At 47.0% G+C, this 12,500-nt stretch overlaps 1 protein-coding gene across 2 annotated transcripts in view; it reads right to left on the reverse strand.

Moving 5' to 3' along the window:
- Positions 1–12,500, reverse strand: part of LOC123765464 (frequenin-2) — a 272,809-nt gene that overhangs the window by 83,438 nt on the left and 176,871 nt on the right. The gene's annotated exons all lie outside the window — the stretch shown is intronic.

The following is a 12,500-nucleotide window of genomic DNA, read 5'->3' on the forward strand; positions in this document are numbered from 1 at the left end:
GGGGAACAGCCTACCTGTAACGACGCGCGAAAGAGACCTGGGGGTGGACGTAACACCTAATCTATCTCCTGAGGCACATATAAATAGGATAACGACAGCAGCGTACTCTACACTGGCAAAAGTTAGAACATCATTCAGAAACCTAAGTAAGGAGGCATTTAGGGCGCTTTACACTGCCTACGTGAGGCCAGTCTTAGAGTATGCCGCCTCATCATGGAGTCCCCATCTGAAGAAGCATATAATGAAACTGGAAAAGGTTCAGAGGTTTGCAACGAGACTCGTCCCAGAGCTACGAGGGATGGGGTATGAGGAGCGCCTGAGGGAACTGTGCCTTACGATACTAGAAAGAAAAAGGGAGAGTGGGGACATGACAGGAACGTATAAAATACTCAGAGGGATTGACAGAGTGGACATAGACGAAATGTTCACACGGAATAGTAACAGAACGAGGAGACATGGGTGGAAGCTTGAAACTCAGATGAGTCACAGAGATGTTAGGAAGTTTTCTTTTAGCGTGAGAGTAGTGGGAAAATGGAATGCACTTCAGGAACAGGTTGTGGAAGCAAATACTATTACTAATTTTAAAACTAGGTATGATAGGGAAATGGGACAGGAGTCATTGCTGTAAACAACCGATGCTCGAAAGGCGGGATCCAAGAGTCAATGCTCGATCCTGCAGACACAACTAGGTGAGTATACACACGCACACACACGCACACACACACACACACACACACACACACACACACACACACGCACACACGCACACACACACACACACACACACACACACACACACACACACACACACACACACACACACACACATATACAGACAGTTGAGAGGCGGGACCAAAGAGCCAGAGCTCAACCCCAGCAAGCACAAATAGGTGAGTACGTGTTGTTGTGTTCGTGTAGTGTCGGATTGATGCGGATTCATCGGATTCTAATCCTCGTCTTTGTTTACATTCTTCTGCGATCCTGATGGTAACCCTCCCCCCCCCCCCGCCAACGATACCTACCACAATAGTTAAGTGAATATGGGTGAACAGACGCATCAGGTGACGAGTCACTACCTCAAGCCCTCCTTCTACAACAGTTGAGTCAATCAGGGGGTGAACAGATGCATCAGGATACGATTCACCTCCCATAACAGTTGCCTAACTCCCAGGTACCTATATTCTCGGCCAGGATTGCTTATTCTAGGCCTATGAATGCTTATATTAGGCCTACGACAACACAAACAGCTGTTTCTACTACCATTCAATAATACCAACCAATCACAATCGATCTTAGGTGTGACGTTGCTATGACGTCAGAGGAACTATGACGTCACAACAGACATTGCCAGAGAGTGTTTTTGTAAACATATTGACAAAGACGTGCTCCGATTTTCACATAGTTCAGAAATGTAGATATAATGATTTCTGCAAAGAATAAATTTTTACAAAATTTAACTCGCGTGGGGATTTTGAGCTTCCTTTGGATGCCAAAAATACCCGTGAGATAATTGAAGGAAATGGCGGGCTTGGGCAACCGCGCCCCCTGACTCCGCCCACTGCTGACATTTGAATGCCGGAGTGACGTCATTGGTTCACGCCGCGCGCGGGGGCGCCATTAGAGAGATTGTCCGCCGGTCCTCAACGACTCGGTCCACATATTACGACTTTCCTCGTCCCATTTAGACTCTTAGTAAACGTTTTATCCATTAGACTTATAGCTTTATATTCTATGTATTTATATTTCTGCTGATTTGCAAAGACATTAGTTTGTGTTGATGGCAGCCAATAACCTTGTAATGTTTTAAATTTGTAAGCTCGATTCTCATTGGTTGATGAGTTATCCCCGGTGTTGCCAAATGCAATTAAGATCAAAACGTGAGATTTCTTATGGTAAATTCCTTTATCGCTGCGTGAAAATTGGCAACCCCAGATAACCCACTGAGGGGAAACGAACATATTACAATTTAATGTCGTTATTGGCCAAAATTACTAATGTAATCAAACATATTGTATTTCTATTGTATATAAGAACATAAGAACAAAGATAACTGCAGAAGGCCTATTGGTCCATACGAGGCAGCTCCTATTGGTCAATACGAGGCAGCTGCTATTTGTCCATACGAGGCAGCTGCTATTGGTCCATACGAGGCAGCTCCTATTGGTCCATACGAGGCAGCTGCTATTGGTCCATACGAGGCAGTTCCTATTGGTCCATACGAGGCAGCTCCTATTGGTCCATACGAGGCAGCTGCTATTGGTCCATACGAGGCAGCTCCTATTGGTCCATACGAGGCAGCTGCTATTGGTCCATACGAGGCAGCTGCTATTGGTCCATACGAGGCAGCTCCTATTGGTCCATACGAGGCAGCTCCTATTGGTCCATACCAGGCAGCACCTATTGGTCCATACGAGGCAGCTCCTATTGGACCATACGAGGCAGCTCCTATTGGTCCATACCAGGCAGCACCTATTGGTCCATACGAGGCAGCTGCTATTGGTCCATACCAGGCAGCACCTATTGGTCCATACGAGGCAGCTGCTATTGGTCCATACGAGGCAGCTCCTATTGGTCCATACGAGGCAGCTGCTATTGGTCCATACCAGGCAGCACCTATTGGTCCATACGAGGCAGCTCCTATTGGACCATACGAGGCAGCTGCTATTGGTCCATACCAGGCAGCACCTATTGGTCCATACGAGGCAGCTCCTATTGGACCATACGAGGCAGCTCCTATTGGTCCATACGAGGCAGCTGCTATTGGTCCATACGAGGCAGCTGCTATTGGTCCATACGAGGCAGCTCCTATTGGACCATACGAGGCAGCTCCTATTGGTCCATACGAGGCAGCTCCTATTGGTCCATACGAGGCAGCTCCTATTGGTCCATACAAGGCAGCTCCTATTGGTCCATACGAGGCAGCTGCTATTGGTCCATACGAGGCAGCTGCTATTGGTCCATACGAGGCAGCTCCTATTGGTCCATACGAGGCAGCTGCTATTGGTCCATACGAGGCAGCTGCTATTGGTCCATACGAGGCAGCTCCTATTGGTCCATACGAGGCAGCTGCTATTGGTCCATACGAGGCAGTTCCTATTGGTCCATACGAGGTAGCTCCTATTGGACCATACGAGGCAGCTCCTATTGGTCCATACGAGGCAGCTGCTATTGGTCCATACGAGGCAGGTGCTATTGGTCCATACGAGGCAGGTGCTATTGGTCCATACGAGGCAGCTGCTATTGGTCCATACGAGGCAGCTCCTATTGGACCATACGAGGCAGGTGCTATTGGTCCATACGAGGCAGCTCCTATTGGTCCATACGAGGCAGCTCCTATTGGTCCATACGAGGCAGCTGCTATTGGTCCATACGAGGCAGCTGCTATTGGTCCATACGAGGCAGCTGCTATTAATATCCATAACTGGAAGAAATATGTATATCTTCCATATTCAACATTCCTTGTTGAAACCATATGTGGTTTTTCCGCATATATATATATATATATATATATATATATATATATATATATATATATATATATATATATATATATATATATATATATATATATATATATATATGAGTGTGTGTGTAATTGTGCTAGGACTCTTGCTAATTATATATATATTTTACATGCAATTTGTCTGTCTCTTTACTCTGTACACCAAGTACGTACACACTTACACACACACACACACACACACACACACACACACACACACACACACACACACACACACACACACACACACACACACACACTCCACTAGCCAGCTGCTGGAAAGAAAAAGAGCAGTGGTAGCTGTAGGTATTAAAGAGCAGGAAGGCTCTAATAGGAAAGAGTGGAATGATAAGGACAAAGCAGCAGTGAATGAAATACTGAAGGCACTAGACATGGAAGGGGCTGAGCATAGCATTGAGAAGGTTTTCAGGCTAGGCTGGTACAAAAAAGACCGAGACCGTGTGTTAAAGATAGTGTTTGCAAACGAGAACACAAAGGAGATGATTCTAACAAAGAAAAGCCACCTGCAACCTGTGGGAGAATTCAAAAAAGTATTCCTCCAGAGGGACATGACGAGGGAGGAGAGAGCCGTGGCGGCAGAAGCAAGGAAGAAGCGCAGGGCGAGAGGGGAAAACCAGGAAACCACAGCTCCCAACACATCACCCCCAGAGGCGAGGGGGGAACCCACAACCAGCTACCCAGTAACACCAGCGGGAAGGGCAACCCCACCACCCTCCTCTGTATAGAAAACCCCCCTTTCCTTCCTGTCCTCCCGCCCCGTTCACCCCATACCCTCCCTGTCCCTCCCCCTTCACTTGACCCCCCACCCCTCATCCCAGTATCCTCTGCAACCCTGGTATCCACCTCACAGGTCCTCACACCCATGGCACAGCTTCCTCCACCAGCAGAACATTCACGAAGGAGGAGATTTGAGAAGGGACAGAAGAAAGTGAGCCTCAAGGCAATGTACACTAACATAGATGGTATTACAAATAAAGCAAATGAACTTGGAGAATGGAGTAATCCTGGAGTATGCAGTCCCAGCATGGAGTCCATATCTAGTCAAGGATAAGACTAAACTGGAAAAGGTTCAAAGGTTTGCCACCAGACTAGTACCCGAGCTGAGAGGTATGAGCTACGAGGAGAGACTACGGGAATTAAACCTCACTTCGCTGGAAGACAGAAGAGTTAGGGGGGGACATGATCACCACATTCAAGATTCTCAAGGGAATTGATAGGGTAGATAAAGACAGGCTATTTAACACAAGGGGCACACGCACAAGGGGACACAGGTGGAAACTGAGCGCCCAAATGAGCCACAGAGATATTAGAAAGAACTTTTTTAGTGTCAGAGTGGTTGACAAATGGAATGCATTAGGCAGTGATGTGGTGGAGGCTGACTCCATACACAGTTTGAAGTGTAGATATGATAGAGCCCAGTAGGCTCAGGAACCTGTACACCTGTTGATTGACAGTTGAGAGGCGGGACCAAAGAGCCAGAGCTCAACCCTCCCCAAGCACAGCTAGGTGAGTACAACTAGGTGAGCACACACACACACACACACACACACACACACACACACACACACACACACACACACACACACACACACACACACACACACACACACACACTGAGGGGGGGGGACCTCAAGTGTGTCACAGAGATGTTAGAAAGTTAACCTTTAGGGTAATGATAGTAAATGGAATGACCTAAAGTAGCAGGTTGTAGAGGCTAACTCCATAACTTTAACAGCAGGTATAATAGGGAAAATAGGCCAGGAGTCATTGTATTAGACAACCAATTGCTAGAAAGGCGGGGCCCAGGAGTTAGTTCGCGATGCTGCAGGCTCAAATAGGTGAGCACAAATAAACACAGCTAGGCTTCTGCACCTGGCCCAACCAATAGTCGGCGCTCATAACACAAGGCGCTCAGCCATCAAGAGTCTCATGCCGGAAGTGCTATTCTCAAGAACATGACTCCATCAGCCACCATTCACTCCCAGACTGACTGGGGTCAAGAACCTGTTGGCTCAAGAGAGAGAGAGAGAGAGAGAGAGAGAGAGAGACAGAGAGAGACAGAGAGAGAGACAGAGAGAGAGAGAGAGAGAGAGAGAGAGAGAGAGAGAGAGAGAGAGAGAGAGAGAGACAGAGAGAGAGAGAGAGACAGAGAGAGAGAGAGAGAGAGAGAGAGAGAGAGAGAGAGAGAGAGAGAGAGAGAGAGAAGAGAGAGAGAGAGAGAGAGAGAGAGAGAGAGAGAGAGAGAGAGAGAGAGAGAGAGAGAGAGAGAGAGAGAGAGAGAGAGAGAGAGAGAGAGAGAGAGAGAGAGAGAGAGAGAGAGAGAGAGAGAGTGAGAGAGAGAGAGAGAGAGAGTGAGAGAGAGAGAGAGAGAGAGAGAGAGAGAGAGAGAGAGAGAGAGAGAGAGAGAGAGAGTAGTGTATGTCATTCTCCACTAGTAAAGAGAGTCACTCATCCTTCAGTAAGGCCACAAAGTTCTCTTGGAGACTTAAGGCTGAAAGTGCATGACATAAATAACACCCTCAGAGTGACATTTATACCACGTGAGTGTGTCGAGGCACTCATAGCCAGTGTGTACGTGGGTGTAGGTGTGTGGACAACCTCCACCAGTGTAGTGGGCTCCCAGGTGTGTGGGTGGTCACAGTTCCATAGGTTTCTTTCATCAGGGTGAAAGAAATTCTCAACGGACCCTAGATTTACGAATGCTGAGCGCTGTTCACTCAGCCACCAGGCCCTCTAACTGGGTACCCAAGTTGGAGTCCAGATATTCTGGAATTATAGCGATTTCAACCAAATTGTTATAACAAGACAATGGGTGAACACTTTTATCCCAAAATGCTTCGTCACCTCTGGGAAGCGCGTTCCAGTGTGTCAGAATGTCAACAAAGAAACAGCTGATCCAGTGTCAACAAAGAATCAGCTGATCCATGTCAACAAAGAATCACCTGACCAATGTCAACAAAGAATCAGCTGATCTAGTGTCAACAAAGAATCAGCTGATCCAGTGTCAACAAAGAAACAGCTGATCCAGTGTCAACAAAGAAACAGCTGATCCAGTGTCAACAAAGAAACAGCTGATCCAGTGTCAACAAAGAAACAGCTGATCCAGTGTCAACAAAGAATCAGCTGATCCAGTGTCAACAAAGAATCAGCTGATCCAGTGTCAACAAAGAATCAGCTGATCTAGTGTCAACAAAGAATCAGCTGATCCAGTGTCAACAAAGAATCAGCTGATCTAGTGTCAACAAAGAAACAGCTGATCCATGTCAACAAAGAATCAGCTGATCCAGTGTCAACAAAGAAACAGCTGATCCAGTGTCAACAAAGAAACAGCTGATCCATGTCAACAAAGAATCAGCTGATCCAATGTCAACAAAGAAACAGCTGATCCATGTCAACAAAGAATCAGCTGATCCAGTGTCAACAAAGAAACAGCTGATCCATGTCAACAAAGAATCAGCTGATCCATGTCAACAAAGAATCAGCTGATCCAGTGTCAACAAAGAATCAGCTGACCAATGTCAACAAAGACTCAACTGACCAATATCAACAAAGACCCAGCTGATCAGACAGACCAGATAATCCACACACACACACACACACACACACACACACACACGCACACACACACATACACACACACACCCACACCCACACACCCACACACCCACACACACACACACACACACACACACACACACACACACACACCCACACACCTACACACACACCCACCCACACACCCACCCACTCCCACACCCACACCCACACACACACACACACACCCACACACACACACACACACACCCACACCCACCCACACACACACACACACACACACACACACACACACACACACACACACACACACACACACACACACACACACACACACAGGGCTCCAACACTTCCCACACACAAACACTCAACTCATGTACCCTTCCAATTTGCTGATTGAGAGGAGCTCAATTTAAGCATTGCTTAACGACGCTAATTGGCTGCAGGTCGTTGAGAGAAGAGCGGTGCTCAGTGGTGCCACACAAGCCTCACTTCATTATGATTGGTCGTTACGAGGGGTCTCAGTAATGACGTGGCCAGCTGCTGCAACGTGATTGGTCAAAGGCAGCAACTAGGTGAGGCTCACTGGTGACTTACTCGCCTTTAGAGAGGTTTGATAAGGGCAAGAACAAAGCACAAGAACAGGGGCAAGAACAAGGGCAAGAACTAGGGCAAGAACAAGGGCAAGAACAAGGGCAAGAACAAGGGCAAGAACAAGGCAAGAACAATGGCAAGAACAAGGGCAAGAACTACAAGCACAGGAATAGGGGCAAGAACAAGGGCAAGAACAAGGGCAAGAACTACAAGCACAGGAACAGGGGCAAGAACAAGGGCAAGAACAAGGGCAGGAACTACAAGCACAGGAACAGGGGCAAGAACAAGGGCAAGAACTACAAGCACAGGAACAGGGGCAAGAACAAGGGCAAGAACTACAAGCACAGGAACAGGGAGCAAGAACAAGGGCAAGAACAAGGGCAAGAACATGGGGCAAGAACTACAAGCACAAGAACAAGGGCAAGAACAAGGGCACGAACACAAGGGCAAGAACTAAAGCACAAGAACAAGGGCTAGAACAAGGGCACGAACACAAGGGCAAGAACAAGAGCAAGAACAAGGGCACGAACTACAAGCACAAGAACAAGGGCAAGAACAAGGGCAAGAACTACAAGCACAAGAACAAGGGCAAGAACAAGGGCAAGAACTACAAGCACAAAAACAAGGGCAAGAACAAGGGCAAGAACTACAAGCACAAGAACAAGGGCAAGAACTACAAGCACAAGAACAAGGGGCAAGAACTACAAGCACAAGAACAAGAGCAAGAACAAGGGCAAGAACAAGGGCAAGAACAAGGGGCAAGAACTACAAGCACAAGAACAAGGGCAAGAACAAGGGCAAGAACAAGGGGCAAGAACTAAAGCACAAGAACAAGGGCAAGAACAAGGGGCAAGAACTAAAGCACAAGAACAAGGGCAAGAACAAGGGCAAGAACAAGGGGCAAGAACTAAAGCACAAGAACAAGGGCAAGAACAAGGGCAAGAACAAGGGGCAAGAACTACAAGCACAAGAACAAGAGCAAGAACAAGGGCAAGAACAAGGGCAAGAACAAGGGGCAAGAACTACAAGCACAAGAACAAGGGCAAGAACAAGGGCAAGAACAAGGGGCAAGAACTACAAGCACAAGAACAAGAGCAAGAACAAGGGCAAGAATAAGGGCAAGAACAAGGGGCAAGAACAAGGGCAAGAACAAGGGGCAAGAACAAGGGGCAAGAACTACAAGCACAAGAACAAGAGCAAGAACAAGAGCAAGAACAAGGGCAAGAACAAGGGGCAAGAACTAAAGCACAAGAACAAGGGGCAAGAACAAGGGGCAAGAACAAGGGGCAAGAACTACAAGCACAAGAACAAGGGCAAGAACAAGGGCAAGAACAAGGGCAAGAACAAGGGCAAGAACAAGAGCAAGAACAAGGGCAAGAACAAGGGCAAGAACAAGAGCAAGAACAAGAGCAAGAACAAGGGCAAGAACAAGGGCAAGAACAAGAGCAAGAACAAGAGCAAGAACAAGGGCAAGAACAAGGGCAAGAACAAGGGCAAGAACAAGAGCAAGAACAAGGGCAAGAACAAGGGCAAGAACAAGAGCAAGAACAAGAGCAAGAACAAGGGCAAGAACAAGAGCAAGAACAAGAGCAAGAACAAGGGCAAGAACAAGGGCAAGAACAAGGGCAAGAACAAGAGCAAGAACAAGGGCAAGAACAAGGGCAAGAACAAGAGCAAGAACAAGAGCAAGAACAAGGGCAAGAACAAGGGCAAGAACTACAAGCACAAGAAGAAGGGCAAGAACAAGGGGCAAGAACTACAAGCACAAGAACAAGGGCAAGAACAAGGGGCAAGAACTAAAGCACAAGAACAAGAGCAAGAACAAGGGCAAGAACAAGGGCAAGAACAAGAGCAAGAACAAGGGCAAGAACAAGGGCAAGAACTACAAGCACAAGAACAAGAGCAAGAACAAGGGCAAGAACAAGAGCAAGAACAACGAGCAAGAACTACAAGCACAAGAACAAGGGCAAGAACAAGGGGCAAGAACTACAAGCACAAGAACAAGGGCAAGAACAAGGGCAAGAACAAGGGCAAGAACAAGAGCAAGAACAAGGGCAAGAACAAGGGCAAGAACAAGAGCAAGAACAAGGGCAAGAACAAGGGCAAGAACTACAAGCACAAGAACAAGAGCAAGAACAAGGGCAAGAACAAGAGCAAGAACAAGGGGCAAGAACTACAAGCACAAGAACAAGGGCAAGAACAAGGGGCAAGAACTAAAGCACAAGAACAAGAGCAAGAACAAGGGCAAGAACAAGGGCAAGAACAAGGGGCAAGAACTACAAGCACAAGAAGAAGGGCAAGAACAAGGGCAAGAACAAGGGCAAGAACAAGAGCAAGAACAAGGGCAAGAACAAGGGCAAGAACAATAGCAAGAACAAGGGCAAGAACTACAAGCACAAGAACAAGAGCAAGAACAAGGGCAAGAACAAGGGCAAGAACAAGTACAAGAACAAGGGCAAGAACAAGGGCAAGAACAAGGGCAAGAACAATAGCAAGAACAAGGGCAAGAACTACAAGCACAAGAACAAGAGCAAGAACAAGGGCAAGAACAAGGGCAAGAACAAGTACAAGAACAAGGGCAAGAACAAGGGCAAGAACAAGGCAAGAACACAAGCACAAGAACAAGGGACAAGATCAACAAAGAATCAGCTGATCAACATCAACAAAGTATCAGCTGATCCACATAAACAAAGAATCAGCTGATCCACGTAAACAAAGAATGAGCTGATCCACATAAACAAAGTATCAGCTGATCCACGTAAACAAAGAATCAGCTGATCCACGTAAACAAAGAATCAGCTGATCCACATAAACAAAGAATCAGCTGATCCACGTAAACAAAGAATCAGCTGATCCACATAAACAAAGAATCAGCTGATCCACGTAAACAAAGAATCAGCTGATCCACGTAAACAAAGAATCAGCTGATTTACCACAACAAAACACCAGATTAATTACTTCCCCTCGAGGAGTCTATCGAACGATTTATCACCAAACGACGCTTATATAATGTATTGTTGGGTAGGAAGGGAGGTAGGGAGGGAGGGTAGGAAGGTAGGGAGAGAAGGTAGGAAGGTAAGGAAGGAAACCCCTCACCCCATGTGCTCCAATAAAGATATAATTACAGTGCATAAGTGATAAATGAGAGAAGGGAGGAACCTACACGCCACAAGATCTTTACTACGTGGGTGAGGAGGGAGGGGGTGATTTAAGAGGGGTTTGAGAATACGGAGGGTAAGTGGGAGGGGTGAGGGAAGGGGTGAGGGAAGGGGTGAGGGAAGGGGTGGGGGAGGGGGTGTGGAATGAGGGCTTGAAGCTGAGTTTCGCTTGTCTTATTGACCCGGTTTGACCTTTGACCTGAGCTCTCTCTAGAGGTGACTTTGAGCTGTGTGAGGGGATGTGCGTGCGTGGGTGTGTGTCTGTGTGTGTGTGTGTGTGTGTGTGTGTGTGTGTGTGTGTGTGTGTGTGTGTGTGTGTGTGTGTGTGTGTGTGTGTGTGTGTGTGTGTGTGTGTGTGTGTGTGTGTGTGTCCAGTTCCCACCTGTGTTCTCTCGTCCTCTCAATCTGAAGAGACTATCCTCATAGGCTGACCCTCTGAGCGCTGGACCTAATGTAGTTGCAAACCTCTGCAAACCTTTGTTTTCATTTCATGTTCCAGTAAAAGGTATGGATTCCAGGCCGGTGCTGCATATTCCAGCCTGCAGACCAATTATTCGTGAGCAACAGTATCACATGCCTCCCGGCAGTCTAGGAAAATGCAGGCTACCCAGCCCTCCTTTTTTTTCCCTGTCGTATTGTAGTAATCTTGTCATAGAACTCTATTAAGTTTGTCAGGCATGTTTTGGCATTTCTAAATATCGAGCTTCTAGCTCTAGGACCCGCCTTTTTAAGGGGCCTATTGCTTTCCTCTATGTTTACTTCGTATTTATTTGTCTCTAACACACACACACACACACACACACACACACACACACACACACACACACACACACACACACACACACACCCACCCACACACAAAAGCGGAAAGCCTTTGACACAGTACCGCATAAGAGGCTGGTACATAAGCTGGAGAGACAGGCAGGTGTAGCTGGTAAGGTGCTCCAGTGGATAAGGGAGTATCGAAGCAATAGGAAGCAGAGAGTTACGGTGAGGGGTGAGACCTCCGATTAGGCGTGAAGTCACTAGTGGAGTCCCACAGGGCTCTGTACTCGGTCCTATCTTGTTTCTGATATATGTAAATGATCTCCCGGAGGGTATCGATTCATTTCTCTCAATGTTTGCGGACGATGCTAAAATTATGAGAAGGATTAAAACAGACGAGGACTGTTTGAGGCTTCAAGAAGACCTAGACAAGCTGAAGGAATGGTCGAACAAATGGTTGTTAGAGTTTAACCCAACCAAATGTAATGTAATGAAGATAGGTGTAGGGAGCAGGAGGCCAGATACAAGGTATCATCTGGGAGAGGAAATTCTTCAGGAGTCAGAGAAGGAAAAAGACTTGGGGGTTGATATCACGCCAGACCTGTCTCCTGCAGCACATATCAAGCGGATAACATCAGCGGCATATGCCAGGCTGGCCAACATACGAACGGCATTCAGAAACTTGTGTAAAGAATCATTCAGAACTTTGTATACCACATATGTCAGGCCAATCCTGGAGTATGCAGCCCCAGCATGGAGTCCATATCTAGTCAAGGATAAAACTAAACTGGAAAAGGTTCAAAGGTTTGCCACCAGACTAGTACCCGAGCTGAGAGGTATGAGCTACGAGGAGAGACTACGGGAATTAAACCTCACTTCGCTGGAAGACAGAAGAGTTAGGGGGG

Source organism: Procambarus clarkii, chromosome 5, assembly GCF_040958095.1.
Source record: "Procambarus clarkii isolate CNS0578487 chromosome 5, FALCON_Pclarkii_2.0, whole genome shotgun sequence".
Classification (NCBI taxonomy): Eukaryota; Metazoa; Arthropoda; class Malacostraca; order Decapoda; family Cambaridae; genus Procambarus; species Procambarus clarkii.